Source organism: Corvus cornix, chromosome 19, assembly GCF_000738735.6.
Source record: "Corvus cornix cornix isolate S_Up_H32 chromosome 19, ASM73873v5, whole genome shotgun sequence".
NCBI lineage: Eukaryota > Metazoa > Chordata > Aves > Passeriformes > Corvidae > Corvus > Corvus cornix.
Genome location: NC_046348.1, coordinates 10668724 through 10683579, shown reverse-complemented (window position 1 = coordinate 10683579; position 14856 = coordinate 10668724). Strand labels below are relative to the sequence as shown.

The 14856-nt window shown below is 46.8% G+C and overlaps 1 long non-coding RNA gene across 1 annotated transcript in view; it reads left to right on the top strand.

Moving 5' to 3' along the window:
- The window catches only part of LOC104690961, a 29015-nt gene extending 17037 nt beyond the window's left edge, over positions 1–11978 (top strand). Inside the window, exons 4-5 of the long non-coding RNA XR_752082.4 lie at positions 4655–4886; positions 11173–11978. This is a non-coding gene — a long non-coding RNA (uncharacterized LOC104690961). The remainder of the gene's footprint in view (positions 1–4654; positions 4887–11172) is intronic.
- Positions 11979–14856: the final 2878 nt, after the last annotated feature.

Below are 14856 nucleotides of genomic sequence, written 5' to 3'. Positions count from 1 at the left end.
TTAAAAGACGCTGCCGTGTTAAAGCTTCATCTCTGGTGATCAAGTTTCTTTGAGGAGTCTGCAGTTACCCACTCAAAAATAGACTCACTAACAGTCACTAAGCAATTTTTGAATATTTAGGTCACTTCTCATTTCTAGTTTTCAGCTTTGGAGACAGAACCTGGTCCAGGTAGTTGCTGACCTGAACTCCGCTGTTGCCACTTAAGTAAGGGGGGATTTCACCATGAACTTCAGTAGCCAGGACTTGTGTTCAAGTTTAAATGTATGAATATTTCAGCATTGCTGCCATCACAGTTCCATGTTTCAGGATGGTGTATCACTTGCTTCCGTTCAAATTCAATCCTTTTGGCTAGTTATGAGTTCTTTTGACTGGAAGAGCCATGTCAATGTATGCCCAAAAAGGTTTAGGTGTCTGGTACAACTTCTTTCCCTTCCTTTTCTGTGATTTCAGCCACACCTGGATTTGGGGATTTGCTGAGCTTCAACAATCCCATTATAACCAGAGCAATGCAATTTATCTGTAGACAAGCTCTTAATGTCATTTACAGTGATTATATCTGTGTTAAAATTACAGTATTGGTACTCAGAGCAATGTAATTATTTTAAATAATTTTTTAAAATAATTGTAAAACAAATCAGTCATCCTTTTTCGTAAAATTGCTTCAAATGACTTTTCTTCAAATACCTCTCCTCTTTGAAGGAGGCCTGTTCTTGTTCTCTGTCAGTGACTGTCAGGTGCAGCCAGATGTGGCTCACAGCAGTGTCATGACAATATTGTGCACATCGGGCTTAGCAGAGGTGGAATTGACTGCTCGGAGCTGCTGTGAGGGGTTTGCTGCATGCTCAGGCTTTCCTGGAGCACAAGGAGCATTGAGCGTAGAGTTGGATTATTTGTTCTCATTATTGCTATTATTACTATTATTTTCTGGATTTTCCATGTTCATTTTACACTCCTTGCCTTCTCCAAGGATGGATTCTCCATTACCTTGGACTTGTTCCCTGATGTTATGCTCGTTATGGCAGGTTGTGCTCACACCCTACAGTCACTTGGCCAGAGCTTCTTTTCTAACGCTTTGGAGAAATGGCTCTTCTATCTTTTGGTACTTTATTATTTGATACTTGAAGATTTTAGGAGAAAAATAATAAAAGTTTCCCTTTCTTCTCTCCTAACTCAAGAGGGTATAGTGACAGCTCCTGTTTTGAATGTTTTATGTCACTGGGACTCGGGACAGTTTGATCAGAGAGGACCAGACTTGGAAATGAAGCTCTCGAGGTGTCTGTGCTTGAGGCAGCTGGTTCTGGAACCCTTTGCCGGACTGTCCATGTGAGGGAGACAGGGAGACAGGCCAGGATGGGCTCGTCTTCCCGGGAAGCCGCGGCCGGGGCTGGCCCGGGAGCGCCGGGTAGGAGCCGGGCTCTGCGCGCCGCTTCTGCCTGGGAATTACCAAATGGCTCAGGACACGAATGTACTGCCAGGAGAGGAGTGGAATTGAGAACACACGAGTTGCTATCAGCTTCATAAATGAGTCACCAAAAGAGAGAAAAAAAGAAAACCTCATTAAACCAGGCACTTCTTACACTGTCAACTTGTCACAAGTGTGAGACCTGAGCAAATGCTTTCAGCATCTGAAGAGATGATCCCTCTGCAGTGCACTCGGTTTCATCCCGATGATGTTTAAAGACATCATTTCATGTCTTTAAACATTTTCTAATGCCAAACAAATGCCGTTTGCGTTTATGTGCTCAGACTAACAGTGACATCCAGTGGCTAAGCGACCCAACCACGGGAACAATCGCTGCAAATTGAGCTTAGGTCACATGGACTTTATGGTCAATATGTAATATGCCGTCCTCAAGACTTGTGTGACAGCCAAGCCCATTCTGCCTTCCCACTAGTTCTCTTGGGAAGACGGGGGTGAAGCTGCAGTGTCTACAAGAGGGATTGTTGTAAGTTCTCCTGTGGTGGTGGTGGCTTTAGGCATAGATTGAATCCTGGTTTAAAAACCTCCTTTTATCTCTATAAACAAGTCTCACTGGGTCTGTAAGAACTTGGGCATGACCAAAGCTGTTCTGAGAACTGCCTGGGCACTGGGGAACAAGCAGGGCTGCAGCAGCAGTGCTGGTCTAAGATGTGGAAGATTGTTTCATGTGCTCCTGAGTCCTCCAAAACCTTTAGAAGAAAAAAAATTAGAAAAGGTGACTGGAACTGGTAGTGCAGCGTCATAAAGAGGGCTGGGGTTTCTCTGTGCCCTTAAGGCATCTGATCAGAGTATTTGAATGCAGATCAGAATTGCTGAGATGTTATTTGTTACTGGCCTTGGTCCCAAAGGCAGCCCCTGGAGCCACTATTGCACAGTCAGACCACTGTGGCCATGGGAATGTCACAGGTGGAGGATGATCCACTGCTCTTTGGGATGGCTGCTGCACGCCTCCTGATGGCAAACTGCAGCCGTCTTCCTCCCTTACTGCTTAGCTTCCAGAGAGACATTTGTGTTTTGTTTGTGGTCTGACAGCTAACAGAGATCTTAATGACATATAATTCATAGAGCTTTAGGATGGTAATTACAACAGCAATGCCACATTCCAGGAACAAACTCGGGTATTTCAGAGAAAACTCACACAAAACCAGGAACAGCTCCCAGAAGTCTTCTGACATTAAGCGTACAAATAGCTTGATAGAATAAATGGTTGCTTCCAGCATGAACAGAACTAATTTTAGACAGGAGTCCCTAATGTGCCTGTCAGTGCTTCCAAATGAATGATTAAAGATAAAAATAGATTTATCATGTTTTCATTTGCATGGGGCCTCAGATCTGTGAGCAATATGGAATCACCTGCTGCAAACACCCATGTGAACCTGCTCTAATGTACTCTGGAAATGATTCCACAGTGTCCATTGGGCACAGCTAAATTCATTGTCACAAATGGAGAGGTTCCTGTCCTGGTTGCAGTAGCAAGAAGCACCTGGTAAATTTGTTTTGACTTTGCTGTTTCCTGGTTAACATAGAAGTGCCAGTGCTATGAGGCCTGTTCTGTACTATACTTCATTTTCTTCTAGAAGCCTGCCAGTGAACTGCACACGCAATGAGAAATGTGCTGTGTAAGGCTGACCTGAATGTCTTTTTTGTTGGTTTTCCCCTCAAAGCTTTGGTTTTATTTATTTGTTTTTATTTACTGTATAATAGAATTTGCATAACAGTATCCATTTAGCAAACATTTTTCTTTTAAAATAACTCCACTTGCCTCTGTCTTGTGGCCAAATTTCTAACAAATATACCAGAAATACATGTTAAAATATTCATAGTACCAGTAATTCAGAAATATTGCCACAATATCACTGGAAGCCTTTACACATACACTTGTAAATACTATCCATGTCACAGGGGTGCAGTGCAGTGGTGGCAGCTCTTTCCAGAGCATCCACAAGCGTTGGCAAAGCATCCTTCCCAAAATACCTGATGAGAAGATACCTCCATCACGCCTGCTCAAAGGCCAAAGGATTTTGCCCTTTTTATAGGCACATCATCTATCAAAAGAATTAACAGATCTTGTATTTAAGTGCTTAATTAGCAACTAAAGAGTAAAGCCAGGAGAAATTAGTTTGTTATTTGTCATGGATACAGAGTATATTTGCCTTTACTATGTAGAATAGAATAACACATTTATAGTAAGACTTTATTCTTTCAAGGTTCACAGGTCAAGATTAATCAGTTGTGACCTTGGCACACAGCTCTTCTCTTCATGAAGTAAAAGCTGAGCAAGGGAATCTGAAACAAGGATCCATACGTTTATATAGAGCTGAGTCTGATTGAATGGTTGAAATGTAATTGAACCGCAAAAATAACATTCCTTTGCAGAGGGAGAATTAAAGACCTTTGGAAAAAGAGAGGTGAAATACGAGTAATTTTTCAGTGAAGTGACATTATGAATTAATCTCTAACATGGCTGAGGTTGATGGTTATAGTTCCTTCCCTACTATAATCCTTTCTCCAGAGCAGTTCTTCCTGCTTAAAATATTCAGAGAGAAAGATACAAACATCAACATTTTAAATGCCAGGTGCTTTAGTGACAGAGTGTTTGCTGCCAAACAAAATTCATGTTTGTTTCTGCTTGGCATCTTTACCTACAGGATCTTTCAATTTTTTATCTACTTCATCCATTCTGTAGTAGGAAACCAGAATATAACATGTTTACATAGAAAATGCACGACTGTCACCATCAAGAGGAATTATTTTCAGCCAGAATTTTCCTCCTATTTCCTCCTGGTTTTATGAGCTTCCCTGCCAAGATAATCAATATGTAAACCTCTGTATGTTTGTAGCTGGTCTCATCTTTGTTTATTAAAAGTTGTACTTCATAGCTTCCGGGTCTCATAATTTCATCAGAGCTTCCATGATATTCACCTTTTCCTTCACTCCTGCAGGCACGAGTTCTGTTACTTTAAATATTCTATTCATTTTTGCTGTTGTTGACAGAAACTTGCAAATCTGACCCTGCGGGTTTGAAGATTATTAGGGACATTGCGAAGCACAGAAGCTTAAAATGAGGCACTACTTTAAAGCTTGGCTCAAGAGAGTCCTCATCCTGGTTCATGGGTTTGGAATTGCAGAACTCTATCTAAGCTGCTGTTCATCCTCTGTAATATTTTGAATAGATGTTCCAGCCAGAGGAAGGATCCAGCCTGTTGGTGTTGTGACTCTGGGGCAGCCCAGGCACAGCACCTGCACCCCAGCCACCAACCTGGGGCAGCCAGGGCGTGGGGCGGCACCGGCATGGCCAGGGACAGGCACCGGCAAGAGAAGTCGGACACGAGGTCCCATCTGCTTCAGCTGCCACTTCTTGTGCCCAGCACAGGACTCCACAGCACGGGCTCTGTCCTTGCACTGGTAAGTATAGTTTGAGCCTGAATTAGGACTTCTACTGCCTTTTCATAAATCCACTGGAATCATTTATGTTTGTATAAAGGTTTATAATCTTGTTTTTGCAAAAGGAGCACTGACCTTTGGCCAATGTCATTTGCCAGACTTCCTCCAAGCAATGCCATCAGGAATTACAGGGATAATGAGGTGGAACAATTTATTAATCTGTCATCCCTGAGCAAATGGGATACATTTGTTTTGGAGCCTTAATGTAGTGGTCATGGGTTAACCACCTTGTAAAATCCCTTAGGCATTTCTTTCCAGGTAGGAATAAACTGGGATCTCACTGACGTACCATATATTACAGAAAATAATGAGTGAAATCTATAATTAGCATCAAAACTTCTTGGATTTTCACTGGGTCAAGAATTCACTGATGGTGCCAGTGCTGCAATTCATTGCACCCAGAGATCTCTAGAGTGGCTTTAGCAGAAGTCCTGCCAGCATCACAAGCTGCAAGATTGATCAAATCCTGTAGGCAAGGGCTGGAATATCAGAGCTAGAATCCTTATATGCATTTAAACATCTGATTCAAATAAATGCACTTTATGGGAAGAGTTCTACCTATCATATTTAGGGCAAAGAGAAGGTCTAAGTTAGGACATGCTGACACCACTGCTGTACTACGATTAAATATGGCTTTTGATTAGTAAACAGATGGATTTTGATCTGCATCATGAGCCTGAATGAATTTGTTGCCAGTTCTTGAAGCGATTTGTGTTCTTGGAATCAAACTACCAAACAGTAACAGATGTGAGTACATTGAGCTGTCAAGAGCTTAATGAAGTAAAACTGAGATCACTACCCAGTTTCAGAGAAGGGTTAAGGGGATCCCTTTTTGAAAGCTAATTATTTAGGACAGCACACCTGTCATTAGGCAGCAGAAGATACCAAAAATTAACCATTATCTCGCATGAATTCTCGTTCTGCCACATGTAGTTGAAATGATAGACAGAGTTGTAGCCCAAAATTAATTGAGCTTTCAAATTGGGAGAAAGCAGGAGAAAAAAATTATCTAGGGTTATTAGAACCAGTTGAAATCACTACCGCAGCACATCTTCCAGTAGTATAAAACATTTTCTTTCAATTCTTAATAGCGTAAAGACAATTTGGTACACAGAACATGGACAGTTAAATGCAGCAGGCATGCAGCAGACAAGACATCTGCTTTCAGCATGGTGTGGGAATAGAGAGCAGAGCCCGGCTATGCAGGGAGGCGATGCAGGAAAGCCCAGGTGTGGGATGCTCAGGGCTCTGACCACGGGCAGGAGTCTGTGTGGGGAATCTGGAGGAGTGCCAGCTCCACGCCTGGCTGCTCAGAGGCTGCGGGCAGCCTGTGGGCTCGGACCTGGCAGAGGCTGCGCGAGTGTTTGGAGAGGGCCCAGCATGGTTCAGCCCAGGGCTGCGCAGGGTGATGCCGTGACACCGCGAGCAGGGGTGGCTTCTGTGCACAGCCCTTTGTTACATCAGCTAAGTGCAGCAGGAGCTGATGTAACACACAGGGAAAATCAGCTGTCAGCAAGGGACACTGGTATCTGCAGTGCTTATCTGACCCTTCAAGTGTGAACAATTTAGGTTAATCACCAATCTTCATTAGTTTTGTTGCTGTTGTAACTGTGGTGAGTAATGCGCATCTGCAGGATTAAAATCGCCAAGTACTTTCCAAGGAGCAGTGTTTCCATCCTTGTGGAGGCTGGTGACCGTGGCAGTGTGCGTCTGGGGATGGGAGGGCTCTGGTGGTGGTGGTGGGCTCGGGGGGTGATTCGGTTGCTGTATGCGAGTAGTTTCACTCATGCTATTAAAATCACTCACCTGGTGCTGGCAAGCAGAGGGGCTCAAAAACCAAGGCATGGAAAGGAGAGGAGACACGATGGCTGGCAGTGGAAGTGCAGAAAGGAGGGAGAAATCTTTGTTGCTCTCCATTTTTGTGGTACAGAAGATGTGCAGTGCTGACCCAGGGGCTCCTCTGCAGAAAAGCAGATTTATAATTCTTAGAAGATTGCTGCATTTTTACAGGAGATTTGGGTGAATATATAACTGCCTCCATAGGAGCGTTTCATCATTTAGCATCCTACTGATGCCTGCTTTTCCTCTCCACAGGAATCCTGCCCTGGAATGATTGTAAATTACCAGGCAGAAATCTTTGATCACTCACCAATTAACTCCCTTCCTTTCAACATGTAAAGCTCTCTACAAGGGAGCTCCGGTAACTTCAGTGTGGAGAGAAACATTTAAATTCAACATACTGGGAAGTTGGTTAACTGCTACTTATTCCTGAACAGAAAATTTCCTCTGTGGTTCTTTTAGACTGTTCCATTCAATGTAGGCACAAATCCAGTGCGTGAATACTGGTACTTTCTACATCTGCTCTTACGAAAACTGAAATCTTCTAGTCAAACATAAATCTTTGAACTTCATAGGTTATTTTAGTTAGAAGTAATACATTGTAAGCAGAGAGATCAAGATGGAGAGAGGATGCTCATTTCTTACCTTAAACTTCTTTTTTCTTGTCCACAGTGGGAAGCAGTGAAATAATCACGGTCTGCCTCAGCTTAGAGAGCGGGCAGTGCCCCTGCCTCGAGGTCGCAGTCCCAGCCATGCTCAGCTGGAGCCAATGCTCTCAGGGATCATGTTCCTCCTGCAGTTTTAGATCCGCAAAGAGAAGGATTTGTTTTCCTTCTGGATGAAGGATTTTTCAGTTGTAATTCTGCATGATTTCCATTTTTTTAAAGATTTTTTGATACTTTCCAAAGGGCAAACTCCACTTTAGAGGCTGAATATCAGCATGGCTTCAACACACAAGGGACTGAAGGCAGTTGTGAGATGCCCCTTGATGTGAGCAGGAGCAGCAGCTCACCAAGTGATCCTGTTTGCAGAGTTAGGTTTGGTGTTTGCAAACTCTTGACCTTCTAGAAATTATTGTTGAGTTTTCACACAGTCTCAAGTTCTCATTTTCTAGTAAGTTTAGGACTTCTATTTTTTTAACTCTACACTATCTTACTCATTCCTTTCCAGCGGGAAGTGCCCCACATACTGAATCTAGCAGTGGCAGCCACAGAATTAGACTCTCACTTCCCCTGTGAAAACATCGCAAGGTTTCTCTTGGATTTTGTTCTACTTTTGTTAAACCCATGAAATGATTTTTAGCTGTAAAATAAGTTTTACTGACTCTTGCTCTCCCAAAGCAGATACCTAAAATAAACCCAGTGATTATTAGCTAGCTATGTTACAGTAACCATTAAAAAACAGGGGGGACATTAGTGTCATCACTGAAACAGGCAGATCTTGTCATGGAGAACAAGCTTTCAAGGTGGAGAAAACCAAACAGCCTCAAACAGGAGGTGTCAGGGTAAACAGAGGAGGGTGTGGAATCCCTTTCCCAAGGCCACAGCAGATCCAGGAATAAAGCTGGGTGTCACTCTGGAAGCAGGTTCCTCATGCCCTCTGAAGCTCTGCAGAAGCCCTGCCAGCTCTGAGGGCTGCCTGGGTATGAGGGGCTGCTGGGGCATGGGGAGCTGCTGGAGCCCAGCAGCTGGGGAGAAGTGCGGCTGAACCTCCCTCTTTTGCCATTTTTAAAGAATAAAACAGTCCTGTTAGTTCTTTATTTTTTTTCACTCAATATTTTACAGTGAAAAGAAACCATTTCCTGCTAGGATGTCTTAAAGTAAATGTATTGTAGGAGTTTGGGTGTTATGGCTATGTCTTCATTCACAATCTGTAGATAATTGCATTAAACTCTCTTTACCTGGAGAGATTTGAAATTATATTAAACCCAACAGTCACATCACTGCCCAAACAACATAGATCACTTACAAACTGAGATGCTCCCTTCTGCCCCCAAACCAAAAGCCCTTTCAGAAGAGAGGTGTTACCACCCACCACCTGTCTCTCCAGCTGTCAGGATCTTGAGCCCGTTCATTAACCACAGGCAGCTCTTTTAAACTGTGCACCTGATCATCGTACATTTTCTGGAGGCTATTGAGCTGAACTGACAAATATCCTCTCCGTGCTGGTGGCGGGGTTATGGGCTCTACTCTGGAGGAAAAGGCTTTCTCCATCATTTTGGTCACATTCCTTTAACTCCCCCTGATGGAACCAGCACTTGGCACAGGGCATGGGGTTGGCAGGGGCCCAGCTGTCTGTTGTCTCATGGCTGTGTTATCCTAGGCTCCAAGAACCTGGTGGGAGATTCTATCCAGTGGGCAAAGCTGGGTACTGAGTTTACACTAGCCTGTGCCCAAATGCAGTTTCAAAAGTCTATTGTGTTTAGGGTTTTTTTTCCTTAGAAGTGAGTCACAAAAAATTGCAGTAAAAATAGGGTGAAAGTGGACTTTCTTCATTTTTCTAGATTGGTTTTATTTATCGTCCAGTTACAGCATAACAGCCCACTGAATATCCAGGAGGCCACTGGGCAAATCTACAAAAAACGCAATCCACAAGCAAAGAAGCAAGGGAAGAAGGAAAGCAACATGCCCTGTTGTACAATTAAAAGCGAACCCCAAGAATAGCATGTGATTGGGGAACACAATAAACCAAAGGCTGTTTCAGTAGAGATTGCACATGTCACGTAACCACTGCTCTTCAGGCACCCCAGAGGGCTTTGCACACATGGATGACCTGCGTGCCCTTGCACCCTGCTGAGGGCTCACCCTTTTACAGATGAGAAATGGGAGTTTATTTAAATCAAAGGTAGCTGGAATAATCCAGCGCAAACATTCCATTTCAAAGCCATCACTTCCCCTCTTCCTCCAGCCCTCTCTGCCAGGCTCACAGCAGAAGGCCGGGGAAGATGCTGCTTGGGGTGGGCTTGGGCTGCTGTGCCAGGGCTCTTCCCATTGCTGCTGTGGTCAGTGGGCTCGTCATTTGGGTCCCCCAACAAGAGCCTGGTGCTGGCTCAGTGGCTGTGGTGTCCCTGTCCCTGCGTGTGCCCACGTGGCCGTGTGTGCATTCCCGAGGTGGTGGGGACAGGGCCTGTCGCAGCTGGGGGCAAAATAACTGCAAGCTGCTGATGGAGGCCTGGGATGCAGCAGGCAGGAGCAGCCAGAGCAGGAGCCAGCTAAGCAGAAATATTGGCCTACATTTTTTTCTCCGCCTGGTGGAAGGCATGTGAGTTTCTATGGCAACTTGTGTTTTCTGTTCGTCAGGCCTACTGACTCACTTCTGGGGGAGCCGTGGAGAAAAAAGATTGTTTTCTTTCTGTGCCAAGTCAAGTGGCTCCTTTCCTGCAGCCCAGAGCTCTTGTCTGAAGGCTTCTGGTCAGGGTTTGTGACTGGTGTGACTTCGCAGCATCAATTTAGGGCCACAAGAAAAGACAGTCAAATGTGACAGCATCCTCATCCCCTTGAGAATACATTGGCAATGAGTTAAGTTTATCTTCATTACAAAAGGACGACAGCCCAGCTGGAACCCTGGGAGAGCCAGGCTGCTGCTGGTGGCAGCACAGAGCTGTGCAGGAGGGCAACGTGGTGGCTCCCATCATGTGCCTATGCCACGGGGTAGCCCAGAGGACACACCCTCGGTGAGCTTGTGAGTGCTGATGGGATAAAATTACCAGAGAGGCCCAAAGGAGATGTTGCTGAGGTTAGTTCTTGTAGGGAGAGTCAGAGCTGGCGAGGGCACAGCTCAGTGGGAGGAGTGGACACGTGCAGAGCATGGAGCCAGGCAGAGCAGAACGTGTTGGTTCCCGAGCACCTCGTCACCTCAGCTTTTCTAATTGAGAAACTTTCCTGGATAACCAAGCTTGATTTTCCAGCAGAGCCCAGGATGCTGAGCAACCATTTTTCCTTGAAATGGAGTGGAGCTTTGCATCCACTTCTCTCAGGCTCCACAGAAATTTCCAGCTATTATACCCTAGAGAACACTGCGAACACTCGCACGACCAGCAATTCTTCTGATGCTTTTTCTTTTGCCTAATCACAAACATATGGTACACTTTAGGGGAGATTATCCTTACATTGTTAGCTTTAAAATGCAGCTTTCTTCCAGCTTTCCAAGGTCACAGCAGCTATCCGGTTAAATGCTAGAGCAGAAATAAAATGTTAACGCAGCATGACCTTGGTCAATCAGTTAATCTTTCTCTACTCTATTTACTACAGCAAAATAAAAATCCATCCCCACACACTGCAGAGTGCTTTGAGATCCTGGGGTGAAAGGTGCATCATAAGCTAGAGTATTAATTATTGAAGGCGTGATAGTGTGCGTGATGCTGGAGGGAGTGTAAATGAATTTACCGTTGGTGTCTGTTTGTGCACAGCTGTGATGACCATCAGTCGTGGTGGTGCAGCCCCTGGTGAGCCCCCGGGCCTCTCAACGACTCCGAGGTGTGTGAGGAGCAACAGTACGGCTACCAGGGAGTAAGAACCGTGTAAAAGACTTTGTCACCATTTGATGTAGAGGTCCTCATTAATTACCCTGGGAGGGGAGGTCAGGATGCAGCCAGCTCTCTGCTGTCACCTGCAGAATGGCACGTGGGTGCCTGTTCGTAATGTGGAGGGGCAGAGGCTCCTGCCTCTTGTTCCCTGTTGCTACTGCAACCTCGAGGTTCTGTGGGAAAACCTATTCTAAAATTGCTCATAAATGGGTTTTCTAGCTGTTACATTAAGCTGGATTAGGCAGCACACAGCATTGATTTTTAGATGTGAGAGTGTTGAATAATTTATGTGCATGTTGCCTCCTAAACCAGAGCCTGGCTTTGTGACAGCTCTGGCCCCTCCCAGAGCAGACACAGACGACTGTGGTAGGATACAGCCAAACTTCCAACTCTCTTACTTTTTAGTATCTGCTTTAAAAAGCATTTCTAACATCATTTTGTTGCTGAGGTTTTATTTTAAAGTGTCCAGGAGTGTTATCCCACTGCAAGCACAAAGCATGATTTTTAGAGTTGCTGTTCCTTAAAACCTGCTTTTGCTATCATTCAATTTTAATATGGCCATGTATTATGATATCCAATTGTTTGATACAAGCATGAGCACATAGAAACAGCAAAAGGAAAATTGTCTTTTTACGAACCATGCAGCTGTTTATCATAAATCTGAATAAAACCCCTTTTCAGACCTTTTATCAAGTTGGTTTGTGCCATTCAAGCGCTCCTATTTTTCACATGCTTTTGTAGAATACATTTAAAAATAAAAGAGGATGTTGGCGCAGAACTTATTTAGCTGGTGTTTGCACTGTCCTTGTCCAGAGCCTGTCTCTGAAGAGCTTAATACACTCCTGTGTGGATTTAAGTCATGTTCAGACATTGATGATAGGTTTGTAATTTTTCAAACAACTTCATTTTATTTTTAATATTCTGCATCTTTACTGTAGCAAACAGGGTGGAACGTGTCCATTTTCCCCTTGCACTGGGTCAGCTTTGGTTAAGTCATCAAAGGCAAGAAACATCTATTAAATGTTCTTTTGCTGAGTCCTCAATTTAAATGAACTTGCAGGGAGCAGCAAATATTTTTCCTCCTATTTTCTGTAGCCCAGTTCCTGCATCCCTCAGAGGTCACAGGCTCCCTGGAGAGCAGCCTGACGGCTGCGAAACCCAGCTCCAGACAAGTCCAAATGCCGCTATTCAGCAGCCCTGTAATAATCTCTCTTAAATACATCAGCTCCCATCCATCAAATGGTTGACCCTCAGGAACTGGAGTTACACAATGCCAGGACCAAACTGCTCCATGCCTTCACCAGGGCAGTGCGTTTTCCTCACACAATCAGTTATTGACACCGTGTCTGGGGCTGACGTTTGTTGTGGGGTATTGGCAGGGATTGCTCGGGGCTGGGGATGGATGGCTGCTCATGGCACTTTGCATCCTGTCCCCAGCACCTCTGCTTACCCTTGGGTCCACGAAGATGGAGACAGGGATCCCAGGCAGGGACTGCAGGGCCGAGGCTGCAGCCACGGCTCTGCAGGGAAGGGCCGTGAGCAGGGGCAGCTTCCTCACTGTGTGGGGAAACACAGGGTGTCCTTTCCACCAGCAGCACCAGCCCTGCATGAGGGTGCCTTGATTAGGAAATCCACGCCTGTTTTACATTGCACACCCCTCTCTGTGGCCCAGGCAGATGAGAGGTTCACCCATCCAAACTATTACATCCTCATTTCTTTCTTGGCTGTTTTTCCAACATGTTCTGTTTTGGTTGGGTTGTTGTTATTTTAGTTGTAGACTTACACAGCTCTTTGTGGGACTGCATTAAAGGCAAGAACTGGTGTGATGTGTACAGGTCTCACAAATGCTGTATGTGATAGAAACTGCTCCCCCTCTGTTCACAGAGCCACAGGCTGGTTTGAGTCAGGAGGGATCTCAAAGCTCGTCCAGTTCCAAACCCCTGCCATGGGCAGGGACACATTCCACTACCCCGGCTTGCTCCAACCCCCTCCAGCGTGGCCTTGGACATTTCCAGGGATCCAGGGGCAGCCACAGCTCTTGTCGGCAACTTGTGCCAGGGCATCCCCCTCATTCTTCATCCTCACAGGGAAGAATTTCTTCCCAATATCCAATCTAACCCGACAGGAATTACTGCAGGAAGGTCAGGATAGCATAAAAAATGATTGCCAGGCTGGATGATCCATCCGGAAATGTTTGCAGGACTGAAATGATACTGTTCTTTGAAATAGAACAGTAGAAACCCTTTTTTTGTCATGACTCTCATTGCCAATTATCTCCCACTCGCTGGGCTGCGAGTTTAGTATCGGCATTTTGGGAAGCCCTGCAAACACCCCCCGTGGCCGATGCGCACCAGCTGTGCTGCTGCTGCCGGGACCGGTGCGGGATCGGTGCGGGATCGGTGCAGGACTGGTGCGGGATCGCTGCCGGGATCGCTGCGGGATCGCTGCGGGATCGCTGCCGGGATCGCTGCCGGGATCGCTGCGGGATCGCTGCAGGACTGGTGCGGGATCGCTGCCGGGATCGGTGCGGGATCGCTGCGGGATCGCTGCCGGGATCGCTGCGGGATCGCTGCGGGACTGGTGCGGGATCGCTGCGGGATCGCTGCCGGGATCGCTGCAGGATCGCTGCGGGATCGCTGCCGGGATCGCTGCGGGATCGCTGCGGGACTGGTGCGGGATCGCTGCCGGGATCGCTGCGGGACTGGTGCGGGATCGCTGCGGGACTGGTGCGGGATCGCTGCCGGGATCGCTGCAGGATCGCTGCGGGATCGCTGCGGGATCGCTGCCGGGATCGCTGCGGGATCGCTGCGGGACTGGTGCGGGATCGCTGCGGGATCGCTGCCGGGATCGCTGCGGGATCGCTGCGGGATCGCTGCGGGATCGCTGCAGGATCGCTGCCGGGATCGCTGCGGGATCGCTGTCGGGATCGCTGCGGGATCGCTGCGGGATGCGGCTGCACGGGGCTCCCTCTGCCGGCGGCTGCCGGAAGTGCCAGGCGGCCCCGGGGCTCGGTCCCGGAGCTGGAGAGCGGCACCGCCGAGCACCGACCCGGGAACGGGGGCACGGCGCTGCCCCAGGGGTGTCAGCGCTGCCCTGCATGCTGCCGGCCCTGTCCCGAGCGCACCCAGAGCTGCCCCAGGGGTGTCAGCGCTGCCCCGCGGGTCTCAGCGCACCCAGCGCTGCTCCGGGGCTCCCCAGCGCTGTCGCGGGGGTTCATTTACGCAGAAGAACACGGTCGGGTCAAAATCGCTCGGTAGCCGTCGTCTCCAGGGTGCATCACTTGGCACGGCTTTTAATGCAGTTGAAAGGTGACTCCAAGCCGCGCAGAGGCCATTCCAGTTCTCGGGGGAGAAGAATTGTGTTTCTCTGTGTATTCTGTAGATTAGATTCTATCACTCCAAGCAGGTATTTTAGTCACAGACCATATTTGCAGCAGACTGTGGTGGTGTGTTCAGTGTTGGTGTCTCCGTCAGCCATTGCTCCAGACCTGGGAGACCTCCGCATGCAGCCTATGGACTTTGGATGGGCCTTTCCCTCCCCCTGTTCCTCAGCAGTTCCAGCAGCATG